Source organism: Arvicanthis niloticus, chromosome 1, assembly GCF_011762505.2.
Source record: "Arvicanthis niloticus isolate mArvNil1 chromosome 1, mArvNil1.pat.X, whole genome shotgun sequence".
NCBI classification, from domain to species: Eukaryota; Metazoa; Chordata; class Mammalia; order Rodentia; family Muridae; genus Arvicanthis; species Arvicanthis niloticus.
This window is the reverse complement of record NC_047658.1, coordinates 111824877-111840792: the sequence shown is the minus strand read 5'-3', so window position 1 is coordinate 111840792 and position 15916 is coordinate 111824877. Positions and strand designations below refer to the sequence as shown.

The 15916-nt window shown below is 49.7% G+C and overlaps 1 protein-coding gene across 6 annotated transcripts in view; it reads right to left on the bottom strand.

The window, feature by feature from the left end:
- Positions 1-4845, bottom strand: part of Cpt1a (carnitine palmitoyltransferase 1A) — a 62684-nt gene extending 57839 nt beyond the window's left edge. For 2 of the 6 annotated variants that reach the window (XM_034496839.2, XM_076914592.1), the window contains exon 1: positions 1030-1182. The gene's annotated coding sequence lies outside the window, so the exon portion shown is untranslated. Of the gene's footprint in view, positions 1-930; positions 1183-4708 lie in introns of those variants that run through there. The other 4 variants (XM_076914587.1, XM_034496851.2, XM_034496846.2 and 1 more) reach the window with 4 other exon arrangements.
- Positions 4846-15916: the final 11071 nt, after the last annotated feature.

Here is a 15916-nt window from a genome sequence, read left to right as displayed (position 1 = left end):
ACTAAAATCTGTCCTTGGACAACTATTTGAATGCACAGAACAGAAAGGAGCCGAGCGAGAGTCGGCCAGGAGTTGAGAGTACTGAGCTTGATTGTATCTAGCCTGGTTCACACTAGGAACCTTTTAACTCCTTAAAAACGTGAGCATTCATCTGTGTTCTGGAACATCAACGAAAGCCAGACCCGATTCGCAATATGAAGATGAAGAAAAAAAGAAGGGTACCGGCTGTTAGGGCACAGCGGGGCAGCGCGGACCACGCCGTCGGGCTGTCCCAGGCTAAGTTCGCTCAGGCCAGGTCACGTGACGCCCCCACCCTCCCGGGCTCCCGTCCCGGCGCGACCTTGGGCAGTCAGTCTTTGGACACCCACCTGCCCTTGAACCCGGGGCAAACAGAGGGTGAGGGGTGCGCAACACTTAAGTCTCTGCGCCAAGGGTGTGTCCTGAAGGCTGTACTGCAGGGACCTACACGGGGAGAGGACACCAGCCACCTGCCAAGTCCCCTAGCGGAGCATCCTTCCTACTGCCGAGCCCGACCCTCACGGACCCCCGAGAACCAATCCACCTGCAGAGTGGAGAGTGGAAAGGGACTGACTGGGAAAGGGCTCGGCGTCCACACTGGCTGCACGCCACCCGCGGAGTGGGGAGTGAGAGGGGGTCGGAAAGGGAGTTGACGCCCCTACTGGTCAGGGACCAAGGAGTCAAGCCTAATCCTGAGCATCCTTCACCGGGCAATGAGGACCCCAAACCCACGCAGTGAGAGAATCCAACGTGGGGTGGGAACCAGGAGCCTAGGTCCCACGCGTCCCGAGCCGAGGCATCTTGCCCAGTCTGGGGACCAAGCATCTTTCCTCCGGTCCCGAGATCCCCAGATCCGTCACTGCGCGGGTGAGGGGGTGCCCTCTGCTTCTCCAATGCGCGGCTCACGCGTACCCCACGGGCACAGTCTGGGTCTCCCTCTGCGCTCCCAAGGGTGATACCCGCGCGCCCAGCCCAGGGCGGTACCGCAGCGCTGCCCTCACGGTGCCTTACCGAGTCTGCAGACGGCGGCGGAGGAATGAGCGAGCGGAGTCCGGGCCGGGGCGGGAGAGGCCAGGCGCACCGACGCGCGCCGCGGGTGATTGGCTGAGCTCAGCCGGCCTGCGGCGCGGGTAAGGCCGGGGCGGGGCCTGGAAGGGGGCGGGGCTGCGGGGAGGAGTTCAGTAAGGAAACTGAGGCTAGGACCCGAGTTTGCCAACAGCAGACCTAGGACAATTCTTACCTTGGGAGACTCAGTTTCTTCATACACAAAAGGGGCCAACTCGTTAAAGCCATGCTCACAAACTCTCTTTGCACCATACCTGGCTTACACTCGCGGTTTACACTCACAGGCACATAAACTTCTCGGCAAACCTGCGGGGGTTATGCTGTTTCTGCTCCAGACTTTTGGTTTGTGTGGTTATTTGGTTGATTATTTTTTTAAAGGGGGGCGGAGGAGGCGTTTGGCGGGAAAACGAAAGGCTTGCCTAACATCACAGAATGAAGAAGTAAGCCGAAGTTCCAAGCCTAAGTAACAGATGTTTGTCATCCTGGGCAGGTTGGCTCCAGAGGCCAACACAGTCATAGTCATAGTCTCCCTGGGATAAAATCGTCAGGAGAAAAAAAAAACCCAAAACAACCAAAAAAAAAAAAAAAAAAAAAAAAAAAAAAAACCAACTCTTCTGCCGAGCAATTAGGGTGGGGGTGTGGCTCATAATGCCATGCATTCCTGTTCTGTGTAAGATTCTGGATTCAAGTCTCAGCGCCAAAAAGCAACGGAATCGAAGTACTCTGAAGGCTGAGAATAGGTGCCAGTAGGGGAGTGATTGGAACCTGGTACAAAGTGGCCTCTGGAGAGGGATCGCTGGCAGCACACGGGCAACGAAGGTTGCAGGGTGAGTTGTGAATAGACTGCAGAGAAGCCTGGACAGACCTGGGCAGGCACTCTACCCGCCAGATGGGGCGCCCTCCCAGGCTGCAGCTCCAGGCCCCGCATGTAACAACCTCTCCATAAATGCGCTGAAGAAGGAAGAGCCGCCACTCTGAGGTCATGCACTCCTGGTCATGGAAGAGTTCTGTTTGCCTCCATCTTTCCCTGTATTACCGCGGAAGGGTTCCAAAGAGAAAATGAAAGTTCCCCTTGATCCCGCCCCCAATTGTAGTTAACTGTTGCTGTCACTCACCACCCCCTACACCTCTATTGTTAAAAGGCCAGGCGATTGTTAGGTGTAACTTTGCGGGTTTTTTTTTTTTTTTTTTAACCTAGTTTATGTGAAGGGACTCACAGATAATCGGGATCTCTCACTTGGCTGCATGGTTCTAACTCACACCCAACCGCCTTTGGCCTTCTTAAGCATTCTTGTTTGAGCACCTGTTCCTGAGCATGGAAGCAGAGAGACAAGTGTGACAAGTGGCTGGCACTGCAGAGATGCTATCTGGAAACACTTTCTGCTGTCCACTCGGCCTCATTGGCCTTGATGGCTGTAGCCGTCACCTCTTGCCTCTCGCCACTTAAGGCTCCTTTTACGTAGTGGACTGTTACGTTCACCTTAAATGCCCTTCCTCCCCTCCCTAGAACTCCAGCCCTAACCGGTCCCCTCCCCAAGGACACTTCCTCTTTTCTTGGCGTCCTGCTTTGCGTCCCTCTGGATTGGCCCTGTGCCCTGTCTGTCCCGGAGGCTCCGTGGCCTTGACCGCGGGCCCTCCCGGCAGGCCGCCTCGGTGCCACCTGCAGGTCAAGCAGGACCGGAGCAGGGGCGGAGATTTCATCAGAAGGAGCTCTCAGGCGTCTCAAGCCTCGCGTGTCTTGGGGAGGTACCATAAAGAGCCAGAACCTCCTGCACCTGATTTTATGCTGTGGGGGCCTCATTTTCCTTCCTCTGCCCTCACCATGGCCCTGCTCCCAGGGACTGTAGCTTCCGGGGCAACTATTAATAAAGAGTTTAACCTCCCTCTTCGCCCCTCGGGGTGGGGATGGGGAAACTTGGGGCATTAACCTAAACTCCCTGGGAGCAGAAAATATCCCTGGAACTGGCACCAAAGCTAGAATAACCTTTCTCAAGCTCTTCTGTTTATTTTTCACATTCTTTCTCGGTCTTAATCCCATAGACTGTGCCAGCTGCCCACGATGGATACGTTTGCCCTGTGTGGTGGCTTACATCTGTAATCTCATTACTTGGGAGACTGAGGCAGGAGGATCATGTATGAGTTGGAGACCAGCCTGGATTACAGCATGAGTCTGTCACAAAACAAAACAAAGCAAGCAAACAAAAAAAGAGTTGGAGGAAATGACCCAGTAATTAAGTAGGAATACTATTCTTGCCCAAGACCACAGTTTGGTTCTAAGCATCCAACGTTTCAAGGCTCACAAGCACCTATAACTCTAGCTCCTGAGAATCTGACGCCCCTTCTGGCCTTCACCGCACCTGTATTTAAGTGTACATACCCTCCCATACACATAATTTATATTTAAGCTAAAAAAAAATCACAGCTGGGGTTGTGGCTCGGTGGTACAGGGCTTGTGAAGCATGCATGAAGTCCTAGATCCTATCCCCCCACACCACGAAAGCAAGTGTGATGATGCACACTTGTGATCCCAGCAAGAACTTCAAGTCGGCCTCGGCCACGTATCAAGTCTGAGGACAATGAAAAGAATAGGATAAGTTGATTAACCGTAGGGTTGCATGCATGCTAGTCAAGTGCTCTACCACTGAGCAACCACAGCCTTCATTTTTTTTTCAGTACTAGCGCTGGAAGCCAAGGTCTTAAGCTCATAGTGGGCCAAACCACATCCCAACCCTAACTATCCCACCTAACATCCATGACAGGGGATTCTCAAAGCCCCCACTGTTTTGCCAAGAATATGGCTGCTCCATGGTCATTCTCTCTAGTCGTCTTTCCTGTTGACAGCACCCAACAGATAACCATCCAAAGTGCCTAAGACTTTTGGGAACTTGGCTATGGGACCTAGTTTTGAGGGAACTCTACCCCATAATAAAGAATGTTGTAATCCCAGAAGGCGGTGCTTTCCCCTCCTCCTCCAGGCCTCAGGTCCCCCTGAACTTGAACTTTGAGCCGCTGTACACGTTTTGAGTCAATAGCGGAGGTAGTATTTGTTCAGCCAGCGTCACCAGGTTCCATGAGGACAGTGGAGTTGTCACAAAAATAACAAACCCAAGGCTGCCAACGGCCGTGGGGAAAGGAACTCGGAGTCCATGAGGCTTCTTCTATGACAGGGTCCTGTGAAACGTATTCTGCCCATCCCCCTTTGGGGGATACTCCACTGTTTTCCTTTGCCTTCCCTCCCTGAGCACCCAGTGAAGGGTAGGTTGGCAGTGTCTGCTGTCCCAGAGAAGAAACAATTGAAGCCACAAAACCAGAGCTAGGAGTGTTAGTGTGAGCCCTTCCTTGTCCAGTGTAAGCCTTTTCCCTCACTTTAGGAAATGAGGACAGGGCCAGAGAGATGGCTCAGCAGGAAAAGGTACACACACACACACACACACACACACACACACACACACTCAGGGACATACACAGATAAGGCATCATGCACAAATTGTTGTGAACTACCATCTGGATGCTGGGAATACTTGAACTTGGACCCTCTGCAGGAGTGGCCAGTGAGTGCTCCTGCCCCTCCACCCTACCATTTTTTGAGACAGTCTCTGGTAGTGCATGCTTGCCTAGTACTCACAATGTAGCCAAGAGTGACCTTGAACTCCTAATCTTCTGCCACTACTTCCCTTCTTGGTACTTGGATTGTAGATGTGTTCCGTCATGCCTGGTCTGTGTGGTGCTGGAGACAAAGGCCAGGATGTTGAGTACTCTACCATCTGAGCTACTCCCACAGATGTGCCCCAGGTCAATTGAATGAGGCAATTTCCCAAATGTGACGTCCTCAGATAAGTCTAGGCTGTGTCCAGTTGATACCTAAGTAGGTGACAGAGCGTCTGGGTGTAGAGGAAACAGGAGAGGCAGGAAGCCCTGTCATTAGAGGTTTTGTTTTTAAAATATCTAGTTATTTAGTCTTAAAAGATTTTTAAACTTTTTATCTGTGTTCATGGGGGTGCAAGTGCGCTCAGGTCAGTAAAGGGCACTAGATCCCAGGAGCTGGAGTTACAGGTGGATGCGAGCTGCCCTGTACAGATGCTGGGAACTGAACTCCAGTCCTCTGCCGAGGTTTGCAGCATGACTGCTGTGGGGCTTTCCTCTTGGCTGAAGGCGTGGCTCAGCAGTTATGGACAAAGGCTGCTCTTACTGAGGATCCAGCTCCTGGGTTTTGTTCCACCACCACGTGGTGGCTCACAATCCTCTGTAACTTGAGTTATGAAGGACCTTACAATCTCTTCCAGCCTCTGAGGACACTAGGCACACAAGTGGTGCACGGACATATATGCAGGCAAAACAGATATACAGATATTGCTTTTTAAAAGAAAAACAACAACAATAACGTTAGTGTAATCACTTAGCTATTTTATTGGGTCCTTCTATCTACCACCCTTCCAACCCTTAATCTACCCTAATCCCTCCCAACCCTTCAACACTAGGTAGGAGAGGAAGAAGGTCACAGGGGAAAGGGGATGTGGATCTCTTTAGATGCCTTCCTGCTGACTGGCATTGAGTTCCTTGGGGCAAGCTCAGTCTTCATTGTCAGGGTATCCCAAATTCTTCTCATCTCTTTGCTTGTGACCACTGACAAACTGCAACAACAGCAACCAGGAGCAGCAGGGGAAGCAGCATCGTCCACAGCCCTCTTTGAGATCTCCCATTTATACCCTCTCCAGAGTCGCCAAAATTAAAATATCTGTAAGCTGGCAAAAATCACTGTCCTGCTAGTGCCAAGACAAATCATAATCACCTGCTGTGAAGCAGCCTCTTATCCCACTTCTGGGATTTAGACAAACAAACAAAAACATAGTCACATAACATAACTGGGTTTTTTAAGAAACCAAAATCCTTGTTATACAGTAATAAATAATAATAATTAATAATAATAAAGACTGGGTATGCTGTATGGTTTCTTTAATTCCTGAACTCAGGAGGCAGAGGCAGGCAGATCTTTGTGAGTTTCAGGCCAACCAAGCCCATATAGACCCTAGAGATAAAGGGGGGGGGGGGGAAGGAGTGAGAGAGCAAGCACAGACCACTGCCACATAGCCTAAATAAATTAATACATCTTTAGACATAAATATTTTTATTTTAAAATAATTTTCTTTTAAAAAGAGAAAAAATGAAAACATAATAAGGATAGAAATAAGATTTTAGTGGGCTGAAGAGTGAGGGGCAGGCAAAGCAAGAGAGCTGCAGGTTGCACATGCAATCCCAGTCCTTGGGAGGCTGCGGCTGGAGGGTCGTGGGTTCAAGGCCAGCCTGAGCTTTATTAACTACACTTTGTCTCAAAGAAGAATCTTCACAAGGTTAAGCTTTACTGCCTTGCTTGGTATTAACTGCTTTGAAAATTAGTCTATTACAGCATGCTTTCTTCACAGACCCCGGAGTCTTTCGTCACTTGCTCTGCTACCTTGCTGCAGCTCTCAATACAAGCTTAAACCTTTTTAAATGTTAAAATTAATTTACATGCACACCTGTTTTTGCACATGTGAGTTCACATGCATGGGGAAGCCTGAGGTTGATGTAAAAGTCATCCTCCATGCTTCTTCCACCCTATTCACAGAGGTAGACTCTCCCAGTCAAATCCAGAGCTCACTGATTGATAGGTAGACTCTCCTACTCAAATCTAGAGCTCACAGATATGCCTAGTCCCTCTAGCCAATCTGTTCTGGACAACTCCTATCTCTTGCCTCCGAAGGCTGGAATTACACTGGTCAGTCTTTACGTGATTTTCTGGAGATCAGAATTTGGGTCCTCAAACTTTCATGGCCAGGTGATGTAACCACACAGCCACCTACTTCTTCAACTTCTCCAACTCATAGCTTTCAGAGCTGGACTCAGCTTCCAGAGTCTTTTTTTGGCTTGCTTTGACATGTGCTCACTTGAAACTTGAATCACACCTTTGCCTTGCTGGCAATTGCATCTGACATATGTCAACATACCTAAGAGAGGCAAATGGTTTTGAGTTGAAATCTGGTGGTGCAAGGTCTCAGACCACCAAGGGCCTGAGGATGGAAGAAGAGGGTCATAATTATGACTTAGGAACTGGGACTCTCCTAACAGGAAGGATCTTTCCACATGTTACAGGACACCAGAGAACTCACTATGGACAGGGCTAAGCTGGCTTCTGTGTGTTGAGAGCAGGTGCTGGCATTCTTTTTTTTTTTAATAAAAATATTTAAAAATAAATATTTTTAATATTTATTTATTTATTTATTTATTTATTGAGATAGGATCTGTCGGTAGCCCTGGCTGCTGTTTTAAGAATTGCAGGTCTGGTGTTTATAAGTCTGCTTTATCCTGTTCCACTTGCAAATGCTAGTCTCCTCAGATTTTAAAATGCATTTGAATATTTTCTATTTCCTTACAAATGACCTAGTAGCAGCCTGAGCCCATGGAAGCAAGGAAGCCCAAGTGTGTTTTGTCCCTACCCCGAGGGGCTAGGGATGAAACAGTCGGTAGAGTGCTTGTCCAGCAAGCACAAGGCCCTCAGTTTGTTCCGTAGCTCCACACAAACAAGGCAACTTTGTGCGTGTTTGTCAGCCTAGCACTCAGGAGTTGGAGATAGGAGGATCAGAAGTTTAAGGTCATTCTTGCCACAAAGTGAATTGAAGCCTGTAATGCTAACAACTGGGAGGCGGGGCCAAACGGCTTGTTACAAGCTTGAGTCTAGACCAAGGAATTGTCTCTAGAACAGATCACGTTCTAGGCCACAGAACAAGTCATACCAAATACAGAATATCAAAATTATCTTTTTTAAAAAAAAAACCTATTCTTGGTGATTTTTGCATCATGCACCCCAGTGCTGCTCATCTCCTTATCCCCGCATATCCATCCTTCACCCTTGAAACCTTCCCCCCCCCCAAAATAAAACACAAACAATAACAACAACAAAGCGTAGGGGAAAATCTCATAGCATGTCACAGAGTGTCTCACAGTACATCCCTCTGTCTACACATCCACACTTAGCAAATGTTCATTGCAATGAATCATTGGTCTGGTTGGAGATCTCTGGGTTCTGTGATCATCAATATTGAATCCTCACAGATATCCTCACCCACCCCCTTCCCAGTTATTCTGTTGTTGCCCTGTGTCCTGGAGATCCTGCAGCTTTTGAACACCAGGACCGGCCCTTTCATGTGTCCCAACTGTTTGCAGATGATATGGATTTGGGGGTGGGCCAGTTCATAGCCTTGTATCTGGGCCTGGGTGGTAGCTGAACTCCTCAGTGCACTGGCTCTCATGTGCACCACCAGGGTGAGCTCTCTCCAGCACTGCTCAGGCTAGATGACCCAATGCCACCATGTGCAGGAGGCAGGGTCAGCTCTCCTGCTCTCATGCTGCCAGGGCCAGCATACCCACACCCCCCTGCCAACCACAGCCAGCTCCACTTGCTGCCTAGGTGAGGCACAGGGCCTGCTCTCCTGAGTGATCACTCGTACAGATGCCTCCAGAGCCAGTTAAGGTACAAGGCCCGCCTGTGAGGGGGCAGGGCCAGCTCTCCAGATTGCTATAGGTGATGAGGGGCGAGGAGGGGGAAGGCATCAGCCTCACACAAATACCACCTCATGGAAGATGAGACCAGACTCCCAAGCTCTTGCCCTGGGGCTTTGCTCACCTGCTCCCTGACACCAGGGTCAGCTCACTATGCTGTCCAGGTGAGGGGCAGGGCCTGCTCTCCCACGGGCTGCAGCTGGTGAGGGACTGGGTTAGCTCTCCTGAGCTCATTACTCTGTGGGGAGCTTTCCCCACTGCCAGAAGTAGAGAGGGGAGAAAGGACATCACTTCTGCATCCGTGCTGTCCCCAGGGCAGATGAGTAGAGAGGTCAGTTCTCCCACACTCATGCCTTCAGAGCTGGCTCACCAACACCCGGCCTCAGAGCCAGCTCCACTATGCTGCCTGGGTGAGACTTAGGGCCTGTTCTCCTAAGCGCTGCTGCCTGGTGAGAGATGGGGCCATCTCTCCAGAACTCTGCATCCCCTGAGCGGCGGGGTCAGTTATACACAGCCCCAGGACATCCATGTGGTCCCAGGCAGCTGCCCTAACCAGGGACTTCCCCATGTTCTCTAGTGGTAATGTGAGCCAAGGACAGAACACTGACCCCTGCCACTACACTGCATATCCACGAACTCAGACATGGCCCTCAGTGGCAGCTCGGGCTGGAACCTGACCAATGTTTCCAGCTGTCAGGTTTTGCCACTCACAATAGGTGACTCCTCCCTGCCCTTGAGTCTCCAGTTCCATTTCTCTTTATGATGCTCAGGTTGCCCCACTTCTCTTTCTCTTCCATCTGACCACCATACACGCATACATTGTGGTGGCTCCAGCAGGCTGGGCACGAAGCTGTTGATCTCCGGGGTGACATCTTACACCTGTGCTGCATGGCATGGCAGCAAGCAGGTGTCTATGACCTGCTTGTGCCAAGTGTGGGTGGCATAGCAGTCCACAGGTCTCTGACTCCCTCCTTCCAAACTGTCTTGCCTGGATTTAATTTGATTTGGTTTGAAACCTAGAAACCTAGAAACCAGGGGCTGGAGAGATGGTTAAGAGTATTTCCCGTTCTTCCAGAGGACCAGGGTTCAGTTCCCAGGACCTATGTCAGGTCATCATACTAACTTCAGCTCCAGGTACACCCCCTGGGTACATAATCACATAGACACAAACATACATATAAAAAGTTTTTTAAATCATAAAAAAACTAGGCTTATTTTAAATTATTTGTTTTTGTTAAGATAGGATCTCACTATCTAGTCCAGCCATTAATTATTTTTTAAGAAAAAATTTTGGAGGTTCTTTGAAAATGAATCTTATGAGGCAGGTGTGGTGGCACATGCTTTTAATCCCAGCATTGGAGAGGTAGAAGCAGGCTGATCTCAGAGAGTTCAAGTTTAAGGTCAGCCTAGTCTACATAGGGATTTCCAGGCCAGACAGGGATGCATAAAGAAAGCTTGCCTCAAAAGCAAAGCAAAACAAAAGAAGGGCAGAAAATGAGTCTTTTGTAGCCCAGGCTGGCCTCAAAATTGCTATGTAACTAACCAAGGATGATCTTAAACTCCTGCTCCTCTGGTCTCCCAATGGCTGAATGTTGGGATGACATGTGTGATTTCTGAAGAACACAGACTAAAACATTCTCAAAGGAATTCTTGCAAATTGGGCGTTGTGATACACTCCTTTAATCCATTTCTCATTAATTAGAGGCCAGTCTGGTTTAAACAGAATTTTTGGCCAGGGCTACATCAAGAGACTTTGTCTTTGTTGTGGTTTAAATAGGAATGTGCCCCCACCCCCACCCCAAACTCATGTGTTTGAATGCTTGGCCATAGAAAGTGGCACTATTAGGAGGTGTGGCCTCATTGGAGTAGGTGTGGCCTTATTGGAGGAACTGTGTTACTGAGGGCTTTGAGGTCTCCTATGCTCAAGCTATGCCCAGTGTGGCACAGTCTTCTACTGCCTGAGGATCAAGATGTGGAACTCTCAGCTCCTTCTTCAGCTCCATGTCTGCTTACACACTGCCATGCTTCCAACCAGGATGATAATGGACTAAACTTCTGACATTGTAAGCCAGCCCAATTACATGCTCAGGCATTCAAGGATGCTTCAACATATGCAAATCAGTAGGGAGAACACAACATAAATAAGGACAGAAATCATATCTCAACTGATTCAGAAAAGGACTTTGATAAAATTTAACATCTACAGTGTTAAGATTTTTTTGTTTGTTTGTTTGTTTTTCAAGACAGGGTTTCTCTGTGTAGCCCTGGCTGTCCTGGAACTCACTCTGTAGACCAGGCTGGCCTCGAACTCAGAAATCCGCTTGCCTCTGCCTCCAAGTGCTAGGAATAAAGGCGTGCGCCACCACTGCCTGGCAAGATGTTCTTAAAAATTAATAAATATATTGTTTAAAAACTCAACATCCCTTCTTAATAAGAACCTTCTTAAAGGGCCAGAGATATTGATTGCTCAATGGGTAAAACTTTTGCGAAGCAAGCATGAAGACCTGAGTTTAAATCCCAAGAACCCACAGAAAGCCAGGCGTGATAGCATGTGTCTAATTCCAGTGTTCTTTTTTGTTTTGTTTTGTTGTTTTTGAGACAGGGTTTCTCTGTGTAGCCCTGGCTGTCCTGGAACTCACTCTGTAGACCAGGCTGGCCTGGAACTCAGAAATCCACCTGCCTCTGCCCCTGCCCCTGCCCCTGCCCCTGCCCCTGCCCCTGCCCCTGCCCCTGCCCCTGCCCCTGCCCCTGCCCCTGCCCCTGCCCCTGCCCCTGCCCCTGCCCCTGCCCCTGCCCCTGCCCCTGCCCCTGCCCCTGCCCCTGCCCCTGCCCCTGCCCCTGCCCCTGCCCCTGCCCCTGCCCCTGCCCCTGCCCCTGCCCCTGCCCCTGCCCCTGCCCCTGCCCCTGCCCCTGCCCCTGCCCCTGCCCCTGCCCCTGCCCCTGCCCCTGCCCCTGCCCCTGCCCCTGCCCCTGCCCCTGCCCCTGCCCCTGCCCCTGCCCCTGCCTCTGCCTCCCAAGTGCTGGGATTAAAGGCGTGCACCACCACCGCCCAGTGAGGCTGTCCTTTGAGCTCCATAAGGTGCCATGTCACATACATATGCATAGAAGACATACACACATACAAAAGAAAGAATTATTTTTTCTAGACAAGGTTTCGGGGCTAGAGAGATGGCTCAGTGGTTAAGAGCACTGGCTGCTCCTCCAGAGTTCCTGAGTTCAATTCCCAGCAATCACATGGTGGCTCACAACCATCTGTAATGAGATCCGATGCCCTCTTCTGGTGTGTCTAAAGGCAGCAACAGTGTACTCACACACGTAAAATAAATAAATCTTTAAAAAAAAAAAAAAAAAGACAAGGTTTCTCTGTATAACCCTGGTTGTTCTGGAGTTCTCTTTGTAGACCAGGCTGACCTTGAATTCAGAGATCCACCAGTCTTTGCCCCTCAGACTGCTAGGATGAAAGGTGTGCTCCACCATGCCCAGCTAGGGGAAAAATGTCTAAAGCCTTGAAGAAACTAGGAATAGGACTGGTGTGATGGCTTGAATTTGCTTTGGCCCATGGGAACTGGCACTATTGGGAGGTGTGGCCTTATCAGAAGAGGTGTGGCCTTGTTAAAGGAAGTGTGTCACTGTAGGGGTGGGCTTTGGAGGTCTGCTGGTGCCCAAGCTCTGAGCAGTGTAGATAGCCTGCTTCTGGCTGTCTTTGGGCTAAGACACAGAACTCTCAGCTCTTTCTCCAGCACCATGCCTGCCTGGATACAGCCATGCTTCCCACCATGATGATAATGGACTAAACCTCTGAAACTATAAGACAGCCCCAATTAAATGTTGTCCTTTATAAGAGTTGCCTTGGTCATGATGTCTCTTTGAAGCAATAAAAGCCTAACCCAGACAGCTGGTGAGATGGCTGGGTGGTATAGGTGCTTGCCTGATGACTTGAGTTTGATTTCCTGGATCAAATGGTAAAAGGGGAGAGTGGACTCCTGCAAGTTGTCCTCCACCCTCCACTAGAGCCCCACCCCCATAAATAAATAATAAATGTAACAGAACCCAGTGAACATGCTTTCTGTTGCTGTGATAAACGCCATGACCAAAAACAGCTTGAGGAGGAAAGGGTTTGTTCGGCTTACGCATTTCCCTTCTTCATTGATGGAACTCAGGGCAGGAACTGAAGCAGGAACCTGGAGGCAGGAACTGAACTGAGCATGGAGGGATGCTGCTTGCTGGCTTGTTCCTCCTGCATGCTCAGCTACCTTTCTCATACAGCCCAAGACCACCATTGGCTCATTGGTTAAGAGCAGCGGCTGTTCTTGCAAAGGACCCAAATTTGGTCCCCAGAACCCATTTGGTGGCTCCCAACCTCTTGTAATTTCAGTTCTAGAGGATCTACCACCTTTTTCTGGCTTCTTTGGGCACCAAGCACACATATGATGTGCATGCACACATATAGACACCTATACAAACATGTTTTTAAAAAGTGATAAGCTATGGCTTCTTTAGAAAGCCAGGTATAGGGGCTTGGGATTCAGTGGTGGAGATGAGATAAACGCTGGCATGTGACATAGTTCTAAGTAGTAGTTTTAGTCCCCATGGAGAGGGTCAAGGCAGGGTAATGGCTGGAGAAAGATGCCATGGGTGGGTAAGGAAGACCCCTCTGCAGAGCCTGAGTGAAAGACAGGCCTGAGTATTCAGGGAAAGGAGCAAAGAGAACGGTAATCACATCAAGACTAGATGAGTCTCCAAACACTGAAGAGAGAGGAAGGGATGAGGAAGGAGGAGGAGGAGGAAGAGGAGAAAGAAGAGGAGAGGAAGAAGATAATTTTAAGAGGTCTCGTGTGACAGACTTTAGGTGGCATACTTGCACAGCTGCCCTGCCCTCCCCTCGGGTCTGGGTCTCTTCCCACCCCCATTCCCACATCTGCTGAGCTCTACATGTCTGCACTAGGGCCTCACTCAGCTTCCTGCATCTGAGCATCTGTTCTTTCTGTTCCCTCTTGGGTCTTCGGGTCTTTTCTTCCAGTCTATGTGTACAGTTATGCACCAGGGAGCTGAAGGGGAGGAGGGCCAACCACACTAGTCCTGGCTCTCTAGAGAAGACATGGCCAGAAAACAGACAGGCTATCTAGTTCACGTGCCATGACGGGCCAGCAGGAGAAGCTTCTATATCAGCCTCTTAGGAGGCAAATGGGTTGATAGTGAGCTCCACCATGCAGCAGTTGCATGCAGCTCTGCTTAGCTCTTTGTGTTCAGCCAGTGAACTCATCTTTGTTGTATATTGGTATTTTTTAAATGTAAGAGCTCAGGTTTTGCTGCCGGTGGTGGCGCATGCCTTTAATCCCAGCACTTGGGAGGGAGGCAGAGGCAGGCAGATTTCTGAGTTGGAGGCCAGCCTGGTCTACAGAGTGAGTTCCAGGACAGCCAGGGCTATACAGAAAAACCTGTCTCAAAAAACCAAAAAAACCCCAACCAACAAACCAAACAAACAGACACAAAAAAACAAAACAAAACAAAAAAACCTCAGGTTTTTTGAGGTTTTTTTGTTTTTGTTTGTTTGTTTTTCGAGACAGGGTTTTGTGTATTTAACTTGTAAACTACTGATGGGGAATCCAGATGGCCTGTGCTGGAGGAGGGGAAGTCAAGGTGACTAGGCCAGGCTCTAGGGTCTGTGCCTGAGAGGGCACGGATGGGGGGTTTGAGGGGGTGAGTGGGTGGACACGGGCCATTCTTTCAGGATGAAGGTCAGACAGACTGCAGGAGGAAACAGCCACCTGGGCATCCCCCACCCTACCCCACCCCCGCGCGGAGAATGAGAAGGCGCCTCTAGCCCTGTGCAGGACCCCGGGGTAGGTTAGGGACTGCAGTGGGTTCCCCACCCCAGGCGCGTTGAGCCCCTATAGGGCAGCTGCACTTCGGGATTCCTGCTCTGGATTGGTCCGCACCTGGTGTTGGCAGCAGCAATCCTCAGTGCCTCCGCCCTGCCCCAAGGCTATACTGTTTGTGAGAGGTTGTCTGGCTGTATACGTAGCACAGGCTGGCCTTCAACTTGATGCATAGTTTGCCTCTCGAATTTAGAATCACAACTGTGGGCCACCAAGCTTTCTTATGGTAATTTTAAATTGCAAAACAAATAGGTACTCATTGTGAGGAGAGAAAATCCCAAAACTGGAAAAATAGAACTGGAAAAACAGTCAAACAAATTTACTTGTCTTTAACTTTTAAATTTTAATTAATTAATTTTTTGAGGCAGAATCTTGGAACTTTCTATGTAGAACAGGCTGGTCTTGAACTCAGAGATTAGCCTGCCTCTGCCTCTGGAGTACTGGAATTACACTGGAATTTCTTTATCCTATGGCCAGCTCCCACTAGCTTGTAATATTTATTTATAGATCTTCAAGCCACTTCCCTTTAGTAAATGCAACTTCCCTGATGTCCCGCTTGACTTAGTGGTTACTAAGAGTGTCCCCTCCTATGGCTTTATTTTACCACAGTTGTTCCCTGAAACAGGAGGGGTCTTCAGGCTTTTCTTGTCATAGATACTAGGGCCCTGAATAACTGTGGAAAGGCCAGCTGCTCCACCCCAGGCCAGTGGGTACCCAGGACTATCAGAACTAATTGCTGGGTCAAGGCCATGTGTGGAAAGCTGTGTTGGTGTCTGCTACCAAGCTGTCTTTATTAGGCTGTCACAGAGGCTGGCCTAAACAGAGATGCGGCTGTACAGTGTGCCGATGTGTGCATACTAGCAAATGTTCGCATGTGTGTGGGTTCACATGGGTGTGCAGCTTGTATGTGTCTGTGACTCTTCAGAGCTGCCAAGCCCCAGGACCTGCCCTCTGCAGCTGCAGATGGTGTGTTTGCCTCTGAAGGCTGACGGGCTTGAGAACCAGGCAGGAAGACTTTGCAGTGTGAGTTCAAAGGCAAGTGATTCTCCAAGGTCAAGGCAGTTAGGCAAGAGGAGGCGCCTCTCACCTGAAGAAAGGTCAGTGTCCGTGTTCCCTGTATCCCTCCGAGTGACTGGATGAGGTCTGTCCATTAGTGTCTGCCGGGGCAATGGCTGTGTCTGTAAAGTACACACTGTGCCACCGTGAGAGCCCCAAAACCTAGTTAAAAAGTGGATGTGGTGATGTGTGTTGATAGGCCCAGCACAGGTGAGAAGAGGCAGACCCTTGGGCTTGCTGGCCAGCCAGCTTAGTCTCATTGGTGAGCCCCTGGCCAGCAAGAAACCCTGTCTTCAAAAGAGGAGAGGACTAATTGCTGCAAGTTGTTCTCGGACCCCCTCAGGCATGCTGTGACACACAAA